Genomic DNA, 24,215 nt, shown 5'->3' on the forward strand with positions numbered 1-24,215 from the left:
TCTTGAAACATCTTTTTTAGAAAAGTACTGTGTAGGCGTTTGCTCTTCCAGCAAAAACTTCATGAGACTGTCAAAATAAATCAACTGTAACGTGATTATTTTCAGAGTAGACATTCCTGCTGCGAAAAACTTCTAGTTATTGACAACTTACAATGAATGGCAACAATCGCTTGGTTTGAGAAAAGCGCACTGAAATGTCTCAGATTAAGTCACGCTGCAAGAAAGCGCCACAAGGCACGGGAATAATTACACAGGTGCGAACAGGCCGGTCCTGGGGTTGTGCAGACAGGAGTTCTCTTGATAGCCTCATGCTGCTCAGAACTAAAAGCGAAATTTAACCAAGGAACCAACACATCCCACTTTTTTTTATTATTTTTTTTAGACCTGGCGTTAATTTAGCCAATTGTCCACATTTGATACAGCAGAGATTCTAAAGGGTGGATCTGTCTCACTGTTAATTCTGACACAGACTGTTTTTAACAACTCTGGGGTTTCACATAAATTGGTTTTCACTCTTCCAGTATCGAACTAACATAGGGACATTCTGCGCTGTAGTCAGGAAATTTAATTTTTTTGAATGATTCATTTTTAAATTTGTGAACATTTAGAACCACATTATTTTTTAGAACAATGACTTGTCTTTATGTTTTGTGTATTCTGTTCCACATCTTGTGGTTATCAGCATTGTTATTAGCAATGTTAAAAAAATTTGAATGAGTTTTCTCTTTTTTATGTATGTGATTTTATATGCTGTTTTATTGAGTTTGAGGCATTATTTGTAATTGATTTTTGTTAAAGTCAGGGTAATTTACTCATTACCTGAACGAGGACAAGAAGTAAGACAAGGTTAGAATAGGAACAAGCTAAGAATAAGCAGATAGGGACCATGGAGCAAAGCTAAGATTGGGATGTAAGTGAAATGGGAGAGAATCGGTTAAACTTTCCCATGGAGCAGTCAACTCCAGTTGTAAGTGGTAATGAAACAGCAACAGCAAATAATGTGGAATTAGATGAAGCAAGAGGAGGAAGTAGATAACATGGAGTTAGATGGGGCAAGAGGAGGAAGCAAAGAAAAAAACATGTTCTCTTCACGACATGTCAAACTGTTCATGAAAACCAGAAATTATGGGGAAGTGGAGAATGATAGGCCTGCCACTGCACCTCAGAGAGACACTTAGTTGAATTCACATAATTTAAGGACAGGTCGACGAACTGAAACAGGAGACAGAAAATTTTGGATTTTGAATCTTTGAAGATAACGGATAAGGAAGCACAGGAAGCAAGGAAGTAGCAGACAGAAAAAAACTGGTGGCGATACGAAGGAAGCTAGATAGAAAGTAAGAGAGATGAGGGAAGAAATAGAAAAGCAATAAAGGAAACCAGAGAGGAACTGTCAAAATTAACGATAACGGTGATAAGATTGGAGAACAGTTAAGTTAGATGTCAGTCTTGCTATAAGTTCTCAGCAAATCACATGAAAAAACAGGAAGATCAAACAAAAACGCATCAGAAAGATGGAGAAGTGTATCGATAATATTGAGGTACGTACAGAATATCGTTTATGCATAATCATTGATCAGCTACAGATTAGCAACCATGAGCTAGTAGAATAAGAAATACGAAAAGTACTTCCAAGAACAGACATCACAATCCTGGTGCCTGCAGAGGTTTAGTCGCTACTTACATTTCATAAGAAACAGGTGTACCACTGAGAAGTCATACACAGAGAGCAACTAAGGCAGAGTACCAGCAATGATTAACATGTCGATTCACGAAATGAAGAGAAAACGAGAACCTCACCAACAGCAATTGGAATCTGCATGAGAGAAAAAGAACCGTTCGACTTCAGTGATTTTATCTTGGTCCAACCCGGCCGTTGTGGCCGTGCGGTACTAGCCGCTTCAGTTTGGAACCGCGTGACCGCTACGGTACAGGTTCGAATCCTGCCTCGGGCATGGATGTATGTGATGTCCTTAGGTTAGTTAGGTTTAAGTAGTTCTAAGTTCTAGGGGACTGATGACCAGAGATGGTAAGTCCCATAGTGCTCAGAGCCATTTGAACCATTTTTATCTTGGTCCATAAATTCCAAAATTACAAGGACAATGCTGATACACTGCACACAAAAGGTTGAACTACTCAATTCGCTCTGTCACTCTCACCATCACGACCACTGACATACGAACTTGAAATCGTCTCTGAGACGTAGAAGGGAGAGAAGTGTAGTAAATGAGATGCGTAGCAGCAACTTGCATCTCATATTTGGAATTTAGAGATGCATTCCACGCTGGTCAGTGCTTGTGAGGAAAGCAGGAACACATAACACAGGATGCTATGCATCCAGACTTTTTGCCCAACCACTGGCGCTCCATCTGCAGACACATAAACTAATAAATTCCATGACAGACCAACATTTCCTACATTTTATTCAGTGCTACTAAGAATATCATATCTACCTGTATGCCTGCCGTATCTACATTTTCATAGAGCACTGAATAATATGCAACAAATTCTTTACAAAGATTTTGCAAGCTCGCTCTGAACGCCGTCTGTCAATCTTTGTGGGATACATGACTGTCTTGTTTGATAATGAGACCATACGAAATTTAGCTACTTGAACTGGACATAAACGTCTACCAAATATTATCTTATTAAATCACCATATGTGTAAGGGCACAAGGGCTGTGGTAAAAGTACTTCAGTTTTGTAGGTCATCCATATGGCACAGTCACTCGATTTTTCTTGTTCTTCCTCTCCAGAGAGCTTCCATTAAAGTTTTGAAACCTCTTGTACACTTCACGTTAGCATTTTCCATATTCTTTGACATGTTTAAACATGTAGCGCCTTGTAAACTGAACTTCCTGAAAGCATTCATCATGTTATTATACACAAACAACTTTGCAGCCCCATTTTTTATGTAAATTGATAAGATTCCTTGCACTGCAGACAGAATTGTGAAAACATTGTCGGTGTTACAGAATGCTGATTAGCCATTGCTGTCTAGTTGGCACCGATGTCATAACTGATCCTCCCCTATTTGACAGTTGGTGCTTCTCCTGCGTTGTCACAATCATATGGTGTGCGCACATTTCCCTCACTCCCCACCATGCTGAAATTACTTTGCTCACAAGCAAGAGCGGGAGCACTTGTGAATGCCCATGCTCCAAATCAGCAATTTGTTAAGCCTTGTGCTACTTGAAGTTGCCAGTCAGTTATTGGGGAGACGAAACAAAGATGCTGAAGCATTAAGAGTGTGCATCATGAATCAGAATTTGATTTCCATAAACACAGTGCAAGAGAGAGAAGAAGAAATCATGTAGATAACCTTAATAGACCTCTGCGACATTATAGCGATAGGTGGAACAAGAGAAACGGTTCATGAGGAGGAGGTGGATCCTTCCATCAATATCCACAAGATGCTTTTTGATTAATGCGTTTTGATTCGTGCTTTCTGACTGGTTCTGTGTCATATATGTGGAACACACCTATGATCCATACCTACCAACCAAGTTCTGCATATTTACACAAATACGTCTGCACTGCTTAAAATATTCAGCGACTGGCTGTACAGTGAGCAAAAAGTATATGTTTATAAGAAATAGATGTACAGTTTATTCACAATAAAACGTTCCATGTATCCTGTTTGCCACAAGTATAGTTTTATCAAGTGATATATGATGTTACACTGGTGCGTCTTCTCCAGCAAGGTATGTGCACCTCCAGAATGTCCTGTTTATAATCATGACACTGGATTTTCCATAACAGTTTTTACTTATATTACAGTTGCCTCCAAATATGTTTATGACCAGACAGTGATTACATTAAGTGGCACAATGGTCGATGTATGTAGATAGTATGCAATAATTAGGAATTTTTGTTGTTTTAATGAATATCTATTATTAGACTTTTTAAATATCTTTATCTTCTCAGATAAAGTTGTCTATATATTCATGTATTTCGATCTGGGCAAATGAAATATATTTCTTTCTGATTACATGGTATGACTGATTTTGTGCAATATCCTTGCTTGTTATATTGATGATGATACTCACAATGTAGGATCTAAATGACAATGTTATGCAATTTTTCATATACTTTTGCCTATTTCATGTCACAAATACCGTTATGTGATATTCTTTTACTATCATAGTATTATGCTATATCACTTTTCATAATATCCAGTTAACAAACATTAGAACTAGATGTACATTTAATCAAATATTGATTTCCATGATAAGGAAATACATATTTCCAAACAATTTTACATATGTTAGTGTCTTTTGGGGATATATGTAGTCATCGATGTGCATAATTGGTGTGAACGAACATTATGTCACGTTTTGTAACTCAAAATAGTGATTAATCAGGGAGTCACACTTTGAAGAACGTCAGAGTAATAAAATTTCCACTCTTGTCTAATTAAAAGATTGACTGCCTTGGAAGCTGGGTATATTTTGACTTTGTTTGCAATAATTTTGATAATCTTTACTAATAGAAATGATAATGTATTTAAAGAATCGCAACAGCACATAACAGCCTTCAGCAAGACGACCAGCTTTAAGTGTGGCTGAATCAGACGGTTTCCCTATGGATGTTTGTGTGTTGATAGTTCTGTTCTGTTTTCCTGTTTATTGGTTTGGAAAGATACCCACTTTTCTCATATCCTCAGTGCACACGATGACTCGGTGGCTCATCTAGCTAATCATGTTAGTACGAACAGGTGTAGATAGCAAAAGTTTTGCTGATTTATGCGTCGCTACCATTTTCCAGTGGGACAACTCGTATGCAAAACTTCAGTGTGAGTGCGGCTGATGAAAAGTATCAAGCCATTTCGGCTGGTTACATTTCATTGGTATTGATATGTACATATGAGTTAATGTAATTAATCTTATTCAGATCATGGAAGTATATTTTTTCATGTTCGATAAAGCTATAACAGTGATTGTAATGGGCGATTTCATTTCCTTTCTTTACTGTACTAGAGTTCACCTAGTGATCTTTAAGGCTGGGGCATGCTGCAGTTCGTAGGATAGGAAATCCAGAGTTTATGGCAGATTTAGAGGACACATTGCTGAAGACGGTGTTCTTAAAACCAACTTGTTTCAATATATTTAAGGTATAGCCACGTGGGAGGGATGCTATGCATCGTTTCCTATATCATTTTAATGGTCTGCATCCCGACATTAAGTTCACGATGGAAGTGGAAAAGGATAGAAAACTTCCGTTTTTAGGTAGCTTGGTTTACAGGAGGGACGATGGCACATTAGGATACTGTGTTTATCATAATCCCACGCATACGCACTGATACCTTCATGCGTCATGTTGTCATCCATCGTACCAACGCAAAGGGGCCCTACGTACATTTGTGTCAAACTATCTGCATCTCAGATGCAGAAAGTTTGACACAAAAACTGGACCATCTAAAAGCTGTGTTCAACAAGAATGGTTATACGCACTATCTGATCCGTCGTGCTCTACAGACTGGACCTTCAGGGGAGCCAACAGATGATGCAATCAAATCGGTGGCGTTCCTACCTTTCACGGGAAGCATATCTTCAAAAATAGGAATAATTTTAGAGAGATTTTACATTAAAAGTGTATTCCGTTCGCCAGCTAAGTCTAGATGCCTGTTTGGCTCAGTGAAGGATGATTTGGGTTTGAGGAAACCCGATGTCTAGGTAATTCCCTGCCATTGTGGGAAAGTCAATATTGGACAAACGTTTCGTACGGTCCAGGATCGATGCATGGAGCACCATCGGAACACGCGTTTATTTCATCCAGAAAAATCTGCGGCTGCAGAAGATTGTCTTACTGAAAGAAATAAAATGTTGTATTATGGGACATAAGTGGTTGCCCCTGCGTCACGTTTTTGGGACTGTGTAGTGAAAGCCGACTATCTGACAATATTATGAACAGAGATAAGGGATAACCTTTAAGTAATAGTTGAAACCGTGCTTTGTTGGAGTTAAAAAACAACGATATTTGTTTCAGTCATCAAAAGGTGTCAACAGTGTTTGATATCGATTTATCGTTTCCGCGAGTTTGCGAGTTTTCACCACCATTGCGCTGTCATGCTTTGCGCTAGAGGGCTGTTACGTTCGTGCAAGCCCGGTGGACCTACAGGTGGTGCATAAAGGAACCACCTCTCCAGTTTGATTTCAGTTCCTGCGAGTTAGTGCGAAGGCTTGCTCACCTGAAGATGGCGGCCATGTAGACCGCCGAAGTATGTGTCACGATGACGTCATGTTTCAGTTGGAGACCTGATATGAATATCAAGGGTCAAACTGTTCTGAGAATTGGCCAATGGCCGACACAGGCAAAGGTGACTGGGATGTACGCGATGTCAATGTGATGCAGGCCCAGTGGCGCCAGCGTGGCAGAGCCAGTGACTCCGGAACAACATGAGCCAAGGCAGCAGTCACATTAAAAAGGCGAGGCGGAAAGGTGTTTTATGACGCCTACGCCGTGTTAGGAAGAGATACTCAGAAAGCTTCAGTTTTGCAGCAACGAATCTGCGAAGCAAGGAATGGCACTGGGGTCTGTGTCAAAGAAACATACTGAGGGACAGACATGTGTTAGCCGCCTAAAAATACACGGAAACCGAACTCTAAAACAACTGCAGTTCGCAGGTCAGGCAGTCACCGGGGAACGAAGCTTTTTTTTTCTCTTAATTTTTTTCCCACAGCTAGAGGAGACCACAGAGGCAGGTAAATAAGATCAATGTTTAGTGGCAGTAGTGAGAAGTCAGTATGACGAAGTTTTGTGTAGATTTTCTCGAGAATAGAGTGGCTAAAAGCAGGGTTATTGGATTTGACATTTCGCTGGTTTATGGTGGAAGATTTTTAACAACAATAAAATTACGCCATTGGCAGAGAAAATGTACACTATTGGCCATTAAAATTGCTACACCACTAAGATGACGTGCTACAGGCGCGAAATTTAACCGAGAGGATGAAGATGCTGTGATATGCAAATGATTAGCTTTTCAGAGCATTCACACAAAGTTGGCGCCGGTGGCGACACCTACAGCGTGCTGACATGAGGAAAGTTTCCAACCGATTTCTCATACACATAAGGCAGTTGACCGGCGTTGCCTAGTGAAAGTTGTTGTGATGCCTCATGTAAGGAGGAGAAATGCGTACCATCACGTTTCCGACTTTGATAAACGTCGGATTGTAGCCCATCGCGATTGCGGTTTATCGTATCGCGACATTGCTGCTCGCGTTGGTCGAGATCCAATGACTGTTAGAACAATATGGAATCGGTGGGTTCAGGAGGGTAACACGGAACGCCGTGCTAGACAACGGCCTCGTATCATTAGCAGTCGAGATGACAGGCATCTTATCCGCATGGCTGTAACGGATCGTGCAGCCAAGTCTCGATCCCTGAGTCAACAGATGGGGACGTTTGCAAGACAACAAGTCTTTTTTCGGATGAATCTAGGTTCTGTTTAAAGCATCATGATGGTCGCATCCGTGATTGGCGACATCGCGGTGAACGCACGTTGGAAGCGTGTATTCGTCATCGCCATACTGGCGTATCATCCGGCGTGATGGTATGGGGTGCCATTGGTTACACTTCTCGGTCACCTCTTGTTCGCATTGACGGCACTTTGAACAGTAGACGTTACATTTCACATGTGTTACGACCCGTGGCTCTACCCTTCATTCGAACCCTGCCAAACCCTACATTTCAGCAGGATAATGCACGAATGCATGTTGTAGGTCTTATACAGGCCTTTCTGGATACAGAAAATGTTCGACTGCTGCCCTAGCCAGCACATTCTCCAGATCTCTCACCTATTGAAAACGTCTGGTCAATGGTGACCGAGCAATAGGCTCGTCACAATACGCCAGTCACTACTCTTGATGAACTGTGGCATCGTGTTGAAGCTGCATGGGCAGCTGTACCTGTACATCCAAGCTCTGTTTGACTCAATGCCCAGGCGTATCAAGGCCGTTACTACGGCCAGAGGTGGTTGTTCTGGGTACTGATCTCTCAGGATCTATGCACGCAAATTGCGTGAATATCTAATCACATGTCAGTTCTAGTATAATATATTTGTCCAATGAATACCCGTTTATCATCTGCATTTCTTCTTGGTGTAGCAATTTTAATGGCCAGTAGTGTAGCTTTTTATGGATTAGCAGACGAAGTCTTCTGGTCGCAAAATTTAGACAGTCTTAGTGTCCACTCCTAAAAAGAATGAGACGGGCTTTGAACGTGAGACATGAAGAGACTCTGCGTTCTGAGGAGGTACCAGGCGGATGACATTGCTCTCAACAAGTACAGCAGGCTTGAGGCTAGTCTCCCCTGCAACGGAGACTGACGGAGTCCATTGTTCAGGTACAAAGCAGTGCCAGACACACCATCAGTGGTCTGCTCGCGCTACATCAACGAATATGGTTGAGTAGCTTGCATTAACGCCCGTTAACAAGAACGGAACTTCGCTATTCAATGTCATCTTCGGTTTAGCTTTTCCACGTTTGGCAGTAGTGTCATAGTGTCACAGCCGCATCGAAAACTTCAGTTTCCCTTTTGCGCCACTCAGTCACAGTTATTAAAGCGTAAAATTGTGAATATCGCAACTTAAGTTTCTCTGCTTCGGCCACAAATTTCTAAAGTGTTGATTTAATACAGCACGGATTCTTAAGGGTGGATCTGTTTCACTGTTAACTCCGACACGGATTGTTTTTATTAGCACTGGAGTTTCATAATCTACAAATAAAAAATCTTCATGTGACAGGAAATATTCTCGGTCGTATTAAGGCGAGCCGTTGGAAGAAAAATACTGGCGGTGCCTTGTAAGTACGCTCGTGCTGCTGCTCACGGACTCGGTCGTAAATAAACAGTATTTACAGGTGACATGATCCTATACTGATGTCTTATATGTTACCAAAATCAATGTCATAGCTTTCTTAACAGATTTGTCCTAGAAGTTTTTACGAGGTTCGACCAACGGAAATTCATCAGCGACGACGGTTTTCGTTACACTGGAAAAACATTTTCAGGCCTTTTCATCTCGGAAATCTTTTATGTTTTCGCAATAAAATATGTATCATATACATCTATAACACTGAGAACGTTCATATTTTTCTTAAGTCAAAATATTTTAGTGGCTCTGTGTGTTTCATTTGTTCCCCCACAGAGACTGAAGAAAACAACTATTTTTCTTGAGCATTTCCTGCAGTATTAGTTCTCGTTTTTTTCGTAATGACTACCAATAATTTTCTTTTGGAAAGTCTAAACTAAAAATACAGATGTCCAACATTTTTATGAAGTTTTGCTCAACATTTCAAATTATTATTAACTGGCAACGATTCAAGAAGGTGAGATTACCTTGACCTGTCTACATTTTCCAGAGGATGGATTTCGTGGTGCTTAAAAGCGATGAAAGTAGTGCGCTGCACTGTTTCGATTTTTAATTGAGTATTGCTCAGCAGTGTTCAGATGACGCGTCTTGCAGTGAGATTTGAAAGAAAGTTATTTGTTTATAATCTTAAAGCGTTATGTTTTTAATTGGGTTGTAAGCTTTTAATATTTCTATTGGGTTTAAGTACTTAAATTCTCAGTAATTATTATTACGAACTACAGGTGTAACAAAACGAAATGTGAGTATTGCGTATTTTGATCGGTCGCCTGAAACAAGTATCGTAATTCGACGCTACTCAGATTGCACCAGCCCAGTACTCAAAAGGACTGCGTTCAGGATTTCTGGCCGACCACACAAGCTCACCTCGCATCTGTGGAATGCTTCCTGAACCACTCTTACATAGTTTAGGGGCGATGGAAAGGAGTACTGGGTTGGTGCATAAGTTCGTAGCGTTTACCATAAGTGCAGACATACATAACAGAGACTTTAGTCATCAGTAATAGACTGAAGAGCCAAAGAAACTGGTACACCTGCCTGATATCTTGTAGAACTCCCGCGAGCACGCAGAAGTACCGCAACACGACGTGGTATGGACTCAACTAAGGGTCTGAAGTAGTGCTGGAGGGAATTGACATCATCAATCCTGCAAGCTGCCCATAAATCCGTAAGAATACGAGGAAGTGGAGCTCTCTTCTGAACAGCACGTTGCAAGGCATCCAAGATACGTTCAATAATTTTCATGTCTGGGGGTTTGGTGGCCAGCGGAAGTGTTTAAACTCAGAAGAGTGCTCCTGGAGCCACTCTGTAGCAATTCTGGACTTGTAGGGTGTCACACTGTCCTGCTAGAATTGACCAAGTCCGTCGGAATGCACAATGGACATGAATGGATGTAGATGATCAGACGGGATGCTTACGTATGGGTCACCTGTCAGAGTGGAGACTCTGTAATGGTGTGGGGCGCGTGCAGTTGGAGTGATATGGGACCCCTGATACGTCTAGATACGAGTCTGACGGAGTGTCGTCTACCCCTGGATCTTTGTTTCAGCTCAGGTCTTTCAGTGCTCTGTCAAATTCTTCTAGCAGTATCATATCTCCCATCCCATCTTCATCTACGTCCTCTTCCATTTCTATGATGTTGTCTTCAAGTTCATTTCCCTTGTATAAACTCTGTATATACTCCTTCCACCCTTAGGTTTCCCTTCTTTGCTTAGGAATAGTTTTCCATCTGAGTTCTTGATATTCACACAACATCTCCTCTTTTCTCCAAAGGCCCCTTTCATTTGCCTGTAGATGGTATCTATCTTTCCCATAGTATAATATGCTTCTAAATCCTTACATTTGTCATCTAGCCATTCCTGCTTAGCCGTTTTCCAATTCCTGTCACTCTCGTTTTTTACACGTTTGAAGTCCCTTTCGCCTGCTTCAATTATTGCATTTTTATATTTTCTCTTTCATCAGTCAAATTCAACAGGTCCTGCGTTGCCTTTTTAGTTATTTGATTCTCTGCTGTCTTCACTATGTCATCTCTCAAAGCCACCCCTTCGTCTTCTATTGTATTCCTTTCACCTGTTTTAGTCAGTCGTTGCCAAATGCTCCCTCTGAAACTCTCAAAACTCTCCGGTTCTTTCAACTTATTCTGGTCTCGTGTCCTTCATTTCCTATGTTATTGCAATTGCTTATATGATTATAACTGTTGAGTGATACGGGACCCCTGATACGTCTAGATACGACTCTGACGGAGTGTCGTCTACCCATTATAACTGGGACATTTCCTGACTGGCTAAAATATGCAGATGTTAAGCCTCTATTCAAGAAAGGGAATAAAGAGATACCATCAAACTACAGACCGATTTCACTTTTGCCAGCATTCTAAAAAATTTTAGAAAAAGTAATGTACTGGCAGCTCCTCAACCATCTGACCACAAATAACATATTATCAAGAACACAGTTTGGATTTCTGAAGGGTTCTGATATCGAGAAGGCTATTTACACCTACAGTGAAAATGTACTTAATTCATTAAATAACAAGTTACAAGCAGCAGGTATTTTCGGTGATTTGTCAAAGTCATTCCATTGCGTGAACCACAACATCCTTTTAAATAAATTAGAATTTTATGGTGTTACGGGCAGTGCTGCAAAATGGTTAAAGTCATACCTAGTTAACAGGAAACAAAGGGTGTCAGTACAAGGGACTAGTGAATTTAGTCATCAGTCAACATCAGAATGGGAAGAAATTACATGTGGTGTCCCACAAGGATCCTTCTTAGGGCCATTGCTTTATCTTGTGTACATTAATGATCTCTCATCAGTTACACTGCCAGAAGCAGAGTTTGTTTTGTTTGCAGATGACACAAGTATTGCAATAAATAGTATGTCGACTGTGGTTCTAGAAAGATCTGATAATGATATTTTCATGGATATTAATAAATGGTTTAAAGCCAATTCATTGACATTAAACTTTGAAAAGATTCACTACATGCAGCTCAGAACCTGTAAGAGGTTTCCACCCAGCATATGCATAAAGTATGAAGAAGAGCAGATAGAAGAGGTTGACAGTCTTAAATTCCTGGGATTACAACGTAATAATAAATTCAGTTGGGAGGAGCACACCACAGAACTGCAGAAACGCCTTAACAAATCTGTATTTGCGATTCGAGTGTCAGCAGATATAGGCAACATAAAAATGAAAAAGTTTGCATACTTTGCCTTCTTTCATTCCATAATGTCATATGGTATAATATTTTGGGGTAACTCTCCAAGTCAAACAAAAGTTTTCAGAGTCCAAAAGCGTGTAATACGTATTATTTGCGGAGTAAATTCACGGACGTCATGTAGAAACCTCTTCAAAGAACTCGGTATACTAACCACTGCCTCTCAGTATATTTACCCCTTAATGAAATTTGTCTTAAATAATATATCTCTTTTTCCAGCAAACAGCTCAGTTCATACATACAATACCAGGAACAAAAATGATCTGCACAAAGACTTAAAAGCACTTACTTTAGTTCAAAAAGGGGTCCACTACTCAGGAATACTCATCTTCAATAATTTGCCAGCAAACATAAAAGTTACAAATAAAGATCAATTTAAAAGGAGCCTGAAAGACTTACTAGTGGCCAACTCCTACTACTCCATTGACGAATTTTTTAATAGAATCAAATGATGTATTGTATATATTCATACTATTAGTATTGTTGTTTCAGTTAAAAAAAAGTTTACATGTACCACATACACGAGGATCTCCTCAGCATGGATCTATGGAACGAAAAACTAATCTAATCTAATCTAATCTAATCTTAGTTTTAATCTACAGTTCATAACCAATAAAATTGTGGTCAGAGTCCACATCAGCGCCTGGGATTGTTTTACTATTTACAGTCTTGTTCCGAAACCTTTGATTTATCATTATACTGGGTGATCATATAGTGAGTATAAATTTGAAAACTTAATAAACCACGGGATAATGTAGATAGAGAGGTAAAAATTGACACACATGGATGGAATGACATGGGGTTTCATTAGAACTCAAAATAACAAAGTTCACAAAATGTCCGACGGATGGCGCGTCGTTTGGTGATGATCGTGTGCTCAGCCGCCAGTTTCGTCATGCATGGCCTCCCATGTCCCCAGACCTCAGTCCGTCCGATTATTGGCTTTGGGATTACCTGAAGTCGCAAATGTATCGTGATCGACCGACATCTCTAGGGATGCTGGAAGACAACATCCGCCGCCAATACCTCACCATAACTCCGGACACGCTTTACAGTGCTGTTCACAACATTATTCCTCGACTACAGCTATTGTTGAGGAATGACGGTGGACATATTGAGCATTTCCTGTAAAGAACATCATCTTTGCTTTGTCTTACGTCGTTATGCTAATTATTGCTATTCTGATCAGATGAAGCGCCATCTGTCGGACATTTTTTGAACTTTTGTATTTTTTTGGTTCTAATATAACCCCATGTCATTCCAAGCATGTGTGTCAATTTGTACCTCTCTATCTACATTATTCCGTGATTTATTCAGTTTTCAAATTTATATTGACCTTTTGATCAGCCGGTATAATCGGACCGAAACCTTCCAGTGTATACAGATCTCTCCCATGTATACAACTAAATTCTTAAACCATGTTTAAAGGGAGATTAAATTATGCCCTGTCCAAAATGCTACCATGCGGCTTCCCTGTCAGTCCTTTCAAATGGTTCAAATGGCTCTGAGCACTATGGGACCTAACATTTGAGGTCATCAGTCCCCTAGACTTAGAACTACTTAAACCTAACTAACCTAAGGACATCACACACATCCATGCCCGAGGCAGGATTCGAACCTGCGACCGTAGCAGCAGCGCGTTTCCGGACTGAAGGGCCTAGAACCTCTCGGCCACAACGGCCGGCTCATTCCTTCCTCTCAGTCCATATTCACCGCCAAGATTTCCCACTGTCGTATTCTAGTCCCCCATCAGAATTAAATTTTCGCCTCCCTCAACTATCTGAATAATTTCTTTTATGTCATCATAAATTTCTTCAGTCTCTTCATCGTTTGCGGAGCTAGCTAACATATAAACTTCTGCTGAGTGTTGGATTTGTGTCTATCTTGGCTACAATAGTACGTTCACTATGATGTTCATAGTAGCTTACCCGCAGTCCCATTTTCTTATTCATTATTAAACCTACTTCTGCATTATCCCTATTTTATTCTGTATTTATAGCCCTGTATTCATCTGACCAGAAGTCCTGTCCCTCCTGCCACAAGACTTCACTAATTTCCACAATATCTAACTTCAAGCAATCCATTTGGCTTTTTAAGTTTTCTAACCCACCCACGCGAATAAGGGATTTAACCTTCCACGCTCTAATCCGCATAATGCCAGTTTCATTTCTCATAAGGACAACATCCTACCCAGTAGTTCCCACTCGGAGATCCGAATGGGGCGGGGGGCAGTTTTATCTGCTGAATGTCTTACTTTACAGTAGAGCTGCTTGTCCTTGGGAAAAATTACGGTTGTAGTTTCCCCTTGCTTTCCGCCGTTTGTGGTACAAGCATTATCAGGCCCCTCTTGGTTGATGTTATAAGGGCAGGTCAATCAGTCATCCTCATTGTTATCCCTGCAACTACTGAAAAGGTTGCTGCCCCTCTTCAGGTACCATATGTTGTCTCTCCTCACTAAAGTTATCTCTCCGTTGTGGTTGCACCTGCGGTACCACTACATCTACCGCTGAGTCATCCAAGTCACCCCACCAACGGCAAGATCCATGGTTCACGGAGCTTTTTGGATGTTTCTCCTTTATTTGTATGTACATGGAGTCCATACCGATATTTATGTTGTGTTATGCGATGTGCAGTCCCGTCTTAATGCAGACAGTTTCGACCAAGAAGTACATGCATATTCATTTGTAAAGCATTTAGGCGGAGAGAGAACTTTAAATTTCACACATACAAGCTCACTGCAGTGCTTGTTTGCAGTCGCAGGACTCGTCTACTGCAGTATTTCAGAACCGATATGCTCATTAAAATGGAAACAGTCAGTGGCAACCAAGTGGTCACGTCTCAGTGATTAAGGCACTGGGTCTGATGCATAGTGGAGCAGTTCTTTCCCTGTCAAACCACGCAAGTTTACTTTTTCCACGGTTCCCCTAAACTGAAAGAGGCGAATGTCTGGATGGTTTTTCAGAATCTACAAGTCTGATTTCCTTTCTTATCCTCTGTAGTCCGCACTAGTGCTCCGCCTCTAACTAACTCGTCGTCGACGCGTTGTTGACCTTAGTATTTCCCACTTTTGCGGGATGTTTGAGCTGTGATGTATACAAAGAAACTTTTTTTTCAAAATGAAGGCGAGAATGCGCATATATTGTTTTTTTAAGAATCAAATACAATGGTGTGCCAAACGCTGACGGGAAGATGTTTAGGCTATATCGATACTTTTTATTGTAGCGTTGCATGTGAATTACGATTCATCTTCATATCCTTTCTTCGTCTTCTTTTGCGTCATTAACCCCAGTCATCTGGTGAGGAGATACTTGCGCTATTTGTCTCCTATGTATTCTGTTCAGCTTGTCCATGCTGTATACCTTTTTGATGATTTTCAGCCAGTCGATTTTCGCCAGTCTTCCTTTTCTGATATCGTTTCTAGCGTTCTCGTTTCTGTTTATTCCTAGTCCATCCTTCCTCTGTGAAATTCTCATCACTCAGCCACCTGAACGACGTTTTATTGCTTCTTTTCTTATTTGCTGCTGTAATTTGCATTGTTTCTTATACGTAACTACATGTCACTACTTTTTTGTACGTCCGTCCCGTCGCTACACTTTTGCTTCTGTTTCGCAAGCTTCTATTTCATTACTCAAGGATGAGTTGACGACACCCCTATGAGTACGTCTTATAGTTGTTTTAACACGCTTTTGTCACTTTGTTTTAGACACTGGCCTTGTGTTCTTGAATAACTGCTGTCAAATCCTCGTCCAGCCATTATGATGTGCTCATTGCATCTCTGAACGCTTTAATTCTCTCCCCATCGACATCGAACTACACTACCGCCCAGTCCCAGACCTGTGCATCAACGCCACTTTGAAGCCTAACCTACCTTCCTTTCTTGGTTTCTTCTGTCGCACAACACATCAGACACATTCCCTTATTTGACTTACTCTCCCTGTACATAGCTCTTCATTTCTGCCTTCATTCCGCTGTCTTGAGGGACGAAGTGCGTCTTGGTGGGTTGTATGGCTCAGACTACAAATCTAAATGTCTGGGCTTTAATCCTCAGTCCGTCCTTACTGCTTATTTCATTTCTAGGTACGTAAAATATCAAGTTACATGACGATCCCCACTAAAGTGTATCGCCCCCGTAAATGACGTCAGAGTCGAAGGTCGAAGGAAGGTAAGTGAGGACCACCTGCTATAGGGCCCTATTTACTAATACGAGGTGCCGATGAAATGAAGTTTCAGTTTGATAACAGTCATAATCTTCCCTCCATGGATAACTGTAGCAATCTTTACAGAAATGAATAAACTGCTGGTTTATACGAGAAGATGAGAGACATTTATGAACGACCTCCAGCGATGGGGTCAACGGTTCTCGTTGCCAAATACTGAGATAAATCTGGGAAAGTTTCGATGTGTGATGAAATTTCCTGTGCCCAAAATACAGCAAATTAAAAGAACTATTTATAAAATCAGTTTCATTTATTAAACTAGACAGTCTGATTTCGTATAACACGGCATAGTTACACGTCAAGATCACTTTGGCTTCCCTCCACTTCTTATTTACTTCATTCCTATTGAAACTATCTCTTTACTTATTTTTGCTAAACACTGACCTACAGAATTTTCCCTGACAGAGACAACTCAAACTTAACCTATTCTTTTATTAGCCACAATATACAAGCCCAACGAAATCTGACTGCTATACATTGACAACATGATTTCCAATAATTAACACAAAAGAATGGCACTAAATGGCAAGAAATCCTAACAATAACACAAATTCAAAAAATTTAAAATTAAAGAAATATGAAACAATCTCCAATTTGGTTAATTGTCTAAACTCATTTCAATCACGAATCCCAACAGTGCAAACCCCATTCTTTTTCATAAGTCATAGAAAATCTTCATAACACGAACTACAGCAATTACAGCAAGTAGCAACTACAGCCAGCTAAATAAAAAGATTCTAGCTACTATAGACTCTAACTACTAGGAGGCATATGGATAGCGAAAGAAAGATCTTATTAAAGAGTAATGAATGTATTTAGTAAATTTTACCTTATCCATGTGTCATCCAGTTCCAATAATTATATAGTTGTCAATAATTCCACTGAACAAACATTATCAACCAGACATCCACCATCATACGTTACCTTGCTTATTTTCTTATAGACACATCATTTAACCTCACTATACAATGCATGTCCTACCAACACAGAGTCTCCACTAAGAATATCATGTCCATACACTTCCCTACCCACCCGCTAACTGCTAGGCCGTACAGCCACATAATCTTTCGCCGAGTCCACAGAGCGCTGTCAGCGATATTAACACAGTCTATAGCGCTGCCAACATACAAACAGGCTACTTACACTACTTGACGTATTTCTTTATTCTTGCATTTCTCTGAACACTTTTTATTTCGTCGATCGGTTTAAGTATTTCTTGTTCGTAGCTATCTTTCTTGTACCTTCTTTTGCCAGTCCAACTTTTATGATTATCCGTTTTTTTTTACATGTTCTTTCCTCCTCAGCTGAACACCCTACTATGATTTTCATTGACGCAGTACCCACAGTCTCAGAGATCTTCAAACGCATCTCATCACTCCTCAGCACTTCAGTATTCCACTCAGTTTCACCCTGATTCTTAATCTCCAATCTACTATTAACCATTGCATTTCGTGAGACTGAGAAGTTTATGTCTACGAATCAGCATGATTTTAGAAAGCATCGTTCGTGCAAAACCCAGCTTGCCATTTTCTTACAGGTATAATGCGAACTATGGATGAAAGGCAACAGAGAGATTCCGTATTTCTACATTTCCGGACATCATTTGACACAGTGCCCCATTGCAGGCTGTTAACGAAGGTACGAGCGTATGGAATGAGTTCACAGGTATGTGACTGGCTCGAAGACTTCTTAAGTAGTTCACTCATGTTCAGAGAAAACAGAACACCTTGAACGACTACAGATAGGACGTTCATATTCACATTACATGAACATTAGTGCGTTCTTCAGAAATAATTAGCATTTGAACCATGTCGGCCCCACGAGTTCAAGGTCAACATCGATATCAAGGCGCAACACCACGTACCAATAAAATATGCCTGCGGCTCTCGTTGTCGTATAAACCGAAGGTAACGGATCAGTGTGACTTGAGCAGACGTCCAGGGTGCCTTGCAGACATACGGGCGAATCGTACCGTCAAATCATTGAGTTTCAAAGAGGACGCCTCATTGGCATGACAGAATGTGATGCATCCATACAGGAAACCGCTGCTCGTGTGAGACGAAGTGTTTCAGCAGCGCAAAGGGTGTGTGCAGAATGATTCACTGAAGGCCGTAGAACTCGTCGGAATGGGTCAGGTCGCACCACCTAGACCATCCCTCGAGAAAATTGATACCTCATCCGAATGGCATTGTAGGACAGATCTGCGTCCTCTTCGGCTCTGGCGCAACAGTAGAACAGTGGAACACATCGTACACAATCAGGGGTGGTAGTCCGTCGCCGTTTATTATGGCATGGATTACGTGCGAGTCGTCCACTGCTCCGTCTACCTCTGACGGATGAGCAGAAACATGCTAAACAGCAACGGTGCATGGAACGACGTCAGTGGGAACAGGAATGGCATCGGGCAGTGTTTTCAAACGAATCAAGATTCTGTTTGTTTGAAAATGATGGCCACACTTTTGGTTCACCGCAGACATGGGGAGCAGCATCACAGTGACTGCATTCGCACAAGACGTACAGTGCCAACTCAAGGCCTTATAGTGTTGGGTGTCACTAGGCACAACCACAAATCACAGTTGGTGCATGCCCAGGGCACCGTGACCTACGTGAATGACATCCTGCGACCTGTAGCCGTACCCTTTTTGCACAACACCCAAGACGCCATTTTTCAGCCAGCTAATGCACGACCACACTTTGCTACATGAACAGGCGCCTTCTTGGTGTCACAGGATGTCAGCCTTTGCTCTAGCCCACCAGATCACCAGACTTGTCGCCAGCCGAAAATGGTGGGTGCAACGCTGTGATCCAACGCCAAATACCACATATGAACTCTGGAACCAGGTGAATGCAGCATGGTTGGCTATAGCACAGGAAGCCATTCGCGCCTTACACGCATCGATGCCATCACGCATGGAACAAGTTATCTGGGCCCAAGGCGGGCCGTGTGCCTACAAGGCAACTGTAGAACATGCTAATGTACAGGTCCTGTGAATATGAACGTCCTATCTCTAGTCGTTCAAGGTGTTCTGCTTTTTACTGTACATCATTGTAGAACCCAATATGTTGTCCTCGTTGGCGAGTGTTACCATACTCAGCATATCGTCAGTAGTGGCCCGGGGGAGTGTGACAGGACCGCTTTTGACCCCTATAATACATAGCTAAATGATTAGGGGGACAGGGTGAGCAGCAATCTGCGGTTGTTTGCTAATGATGCTGTAGTGTACGGTAAGGTGCCGATGTTGAGTGACTTTAGGAAGATACGAGATGACGTACAAGATTGACTCGTTCGACCTATACCTGAGTATTGCTCATCAGTGTGGGATCCGAACCAGATCGGGTAGACGGAGGAGATAGAGAAGATACAAAGAAGAGCGGCGCGTTTCGTCACAGGGTTATTTGGTAACCGTGATAGTGCTACGGAGATGTTTAACAAACTCAAGTGGCAGACTATGCAAGAGAGGTGCTCTACATCGCGGTGTAGCTTGCTCGCCAGGTTTCGAGAGGGTGCGTTTCTGGATGAGGTTCAAATGGTTCAAATGGCTCTGAGCACTATGCGACTTAACTCCTGAGGTCGTCAGTCGCCTAGAACTTAGAACTACTTAAACCTAACTAACCTAGGGACATCACACACATCCATGCCTAAGGCAGGATTCGAACCTGGCTGTAGCGCCTAGAACCGCACGGCCACTCCGGCTGGCCTGGATGAGGTATCGAATATATTGCTTCCCCCTACTTATACCTCCCGAGGAGATCACGAATGTAAAATTAGAGAGATTAGAGCGCGCACGGAGGCTTTCAGACAGTTGTTCTTCCCGCGAACCATACGCGACTGGAACAGGAAAGGGAGGTAATGACCGTGGCACGTAAAGTGCCCTCCGCCACACACCGTTGGGTGGCTTGCGGAGTATAAATGTAGATGTAGATGTAGATGTAGACGTAGAGAAAATTTCTAGTTGATGTGATAAGTGGCAGCTAACTCTAAATGTGGAAAAATGTAAATTAGGCGGATATGTAGGGAAAACGTAATGTCTGGATACAGCATTAGTTGTGTACTGCTTGACACAGTCACGTCGTTTAAATGTCTGGGTGTAACGTTGCAATGTGATGTGAAATGGAATGAGCATGTGAGGACTGTGGTAGGGAAGGCGAATGGTTGACTTCCGTTAATTAGAAGAATTTTGAGAAAGAGTGGTTCATTTGTAAAGAAGATCATGTGTAGGACGCTGGTGCGACCTATTCTTGAATACTGCTCGAATGTTTGGGATCCCCACCAGGTCGGTTTAAAGGAAGACATCGAAACAATTCAGAGGCGGGCTGCTAGTCTTGTTACCTGTAGGTTCGAACAACACGCAAGTGTTACGGAGATGCTTCGGGAACTCAAATGGAAATCCCTATAAGGAAGGCGACGTCCTGTTCGAGGAACACTATTGAGAAAATTTAGAGACGCGACATTTGAAGCTGAGCGATTGTACTGCCGCCAACACACATTTCGTGTTAGGACCACGAAGATACGGAATCATATAGTCGTTTTTCCCTGGCTCTAACTGCGAGTGGAACAAGAAACGAAATGATCAGTGTTGGTACAGGGTACCCTCCACCACCCACCGTACGGTGGCGTGCCGAGTATGTATGTAGATGTAGACTAAATTGTATCCTCCTGGATACGTCTTATAATCCAATATTTGATTTCGGATTTCTCGGCTGACCACGATCCAGCTGGCATATTTCCGTACCTCCCGGCCTTTTCCAAGTCGTCCTCTTGTGATTTCTGAACAATGTCTTCGCTAATGCTAGCTGAAATTTATTCCAGAACTCAATTAGTAATTCTTCTCTCTCATTGCTATTACCAAGACTATACTCTTCTAATCCTCCTATTCATAACGAATAGTACTCCGTTTACACCATTTTCTGCTGCTGTTGATTTTATCTTATATTTGTCTGACCATAAATCCTTATCTTATTTGCACTTCACTTCACTAACCTCAATTTTCTTACATGAACATAGAAGTGTTCAAACTGCTGACATCCCACACCCAGATTGTTAGTATATTCACCTTTCGTTGGTTAGGAGTCTTTTTCTTATGGTTACCTGCCCCATGACAGGCCCTACCGGATATCCGAATAGGTGACTAATCCGGGATCTTTTTTTCAATTGAGATAACCTAACCCTATTTCGATTACAGACAGTCCTGTGCATATGCAGTGTGTGTCTTTAATGCAGGCGTTTCCGTTGACCTCTGTATCACTGCTGGTTTTTCCGCTTTTTAAGGGCCGTTTCCCATATTATGAATTAAGTGGCTGCTGTGAAACCTAGTCCCCTGCTCCTCCCTCTCGGGTGAGTTCGTTGGCTGAACGAGGGTGACTCCTTGTACCGGTAGTCTTCGGTCATTTTAGCCGATAATTTTTATTCAAACTAGCTGAGAAACCTGGCATCGACCCGGTATTCATTTTGTCAATTTTCTATTAGAAACGGAAACAAAAAACTGTTTTTGTATCTAATATCCAGAAACATTCATTTCCTTGTATACATGAAAACAACACCTTTCATATTATGAAAGAGTCGTACAAAGAAATGTGCATATTGTACAAATGTAGAAGTACAGCTGATTTTGTAAACGTATCGATGACAGTGCCTCTTTTTAGCTCTACAGATGGCTATTGTTTTCGCCTACAGCCGACTGTAGGAGTGTCTTAGTAGTAAGGAAAAAATGTATTAAAATTAATGCATGATGCGGCATTTTTTCATGTATCTCATTGTGTAAGACGTCATATCTCCTGCATTATGATAAGTAGGTGGCTATTACCGCAGTGGCGATTGTTGCCCGAAAACAAGGGATATGTGTACCAAGTTTGGGTGAAATCGGTCCGTTGATTTAGAAGATGTGGAAAACACACACACACACACACACACACACACACACACACACACACACACAGTGTGTGTGTGTGTGTGTGTGTGTGTGTGTGTGTGTGTGTGTGTGTGTATGGTGTGTGTGTGTGTGTGTGTGTTGTAACTAACCTGTTTCTACGGGTTATGACGTTAAGATTAGGGTCGCCACCGACTCTAACCATACAACTAATCAAAGGTTTGGCCGAGTCGGAAAATAAATTAATTTGATCACAGACCAAAAGTCATAAAAATGCATACGTTGTGATGTCGCTTATAGCGGATGCGATGTAATTAATAGTATTACCCCTGCACTGTTCACGAGAATCAAACGTTTAGAATAAAACAGAAAATGCATGAACACTGTGCATAAGATCAGCTCCCAGCAACGCACCTGAAAATAAGACTTAATCTAAAGCATTTGTTTTAAAATAAAATAGGAAACTAATCACTGGAACTGTGCGTAAGGAAACGCTTTGGATGTGCTAACGGGAAAGCTATGAGGTGAGTGGCTTAAGTGTAAAAACGTAACCTCGGAATACAAGAGAAAAATGTGGATAAAATCATTTATTCCTAAGATATGGATGTGAAGCACGTAAACAATTACTGATGACACTAATTCCTAAAACATTAAAGAAAAGCATCGATACATTCACATGTACACCTAAAATCATTGGTGTGAATCATTCATACAACTGCTGTTGCCTGATAACTGATCCCAATAACTCGTGAAACGGTGCACGTTTCGAAGTACACCCGCGTGCCCACGTGGTTTGTGGAGACGCAATTTTTAGGTATCGTGGCCAAGTTGCCACAATATCACATCACACAATCATGAACAGTTAACATTCTTCAACACAAACATGTGATCGGACAGTTAGTGATGACGGTAGCCCAACAAACTCTAACGTTCAACCACGTGGTTGGCTCCCCACGGACGAAAGATACATAAAGCAAGGAAAATTTACGAGAACGCAAAGCTATTAATATTTAGAAAAATGGAAGCTTATACAGGCACAGCTGAAGGCAAACAGGCATTCATACAGAAGCGAGTGCTCACTTCTTATCGACACCTTTGTGTGGTGCTCTTCCGGCGGATCCAAGTCTGCTATAGAAATTTAGTAAAAGAAAGATCCGCCAAAGTTTTGCATTCCTTGCTGCGACAAGGCAAAGCAATCTTTCAGAGCTGAAAAGCGAGACCAAAAGCTAACAGCTCTCCTCTCGCCAAGTAACAACGCGCCACGCGGTCCGTCTAACTCGCCCCTCTTCGACTGGAGCACAGCCGTGGACGCTTCCCGTACCGGCGGCAGGCTGCCTCCCTTTTTCTTCTCCAGCCTCTTCCACGTTCCGCGTGGCACGGAAAACCCAAAGATGCCATTTCCGCCACCAACCTAACACAGGTGGATTTCTCACAAGTGGCCCAAACCTCTTTGCCTACTTGACCACTACGAGAGTTGGCTATTCTGTACAACTGCTGTTGATTCTGTATGACTATCGCAGACTTTCTGCAGCAGACTACGCCACCGTCTAGCAACGTGACACACAACCACATTCATTCAATCGCACCAGTATGAGAGTTATGAGAAAAGAGAAACAAGGAAAAAAAGAGAAATGCTAGAGTCCATTTTTATAACATGTATGTGTGGAATCGCGCAGAGATTACGGTGCCACGCCCAAGCTATCAATACCTATCGATACTAAAGGCGTTACCGAGGTCTCGCTGCAGTCCACAACGACGCATCGGAGGCGCTCCTGAAGGCCACACCTCCCCTCTCAGCTCAGCAGCGCTCTCACGCTGAGGTCAGTGTAGTGTTGAGCTAGCAACAGCTCGCCCCAGTTAAAGACCTCAGCTACAGCAATCAACATCATTATGTTGGACAGTGCCAGTTGAAGTTTTTGATGAAATTCACTTTCGTAAACGTTGTATTTTGTACTGCAAGGGAATGCTTTGTTGATAATAGGTGCATCACGTGATGCTTGGCTAGCCAATGACTATTGTAAATTATCCAGCAATCCTGTGGTAAAGAATT

Source organism: Schistocerca piceifrons, chromosome 4 (assembly GCF_021461385.2).
Source record: "Schistocerca piceifrons isolate TAMUIC-IGC-003096 chromosome 4, iqSchPice1.1, whole genome shotgun sequence".
In the NCBI taxonomy this organism is placed as follows: domain Eukaryota; kingdom Metazoa; phylum Arthropoda; class Insecta; order Orthoptera; family Acrididae; genus Schistocerca; species Schistocerca piceifrons.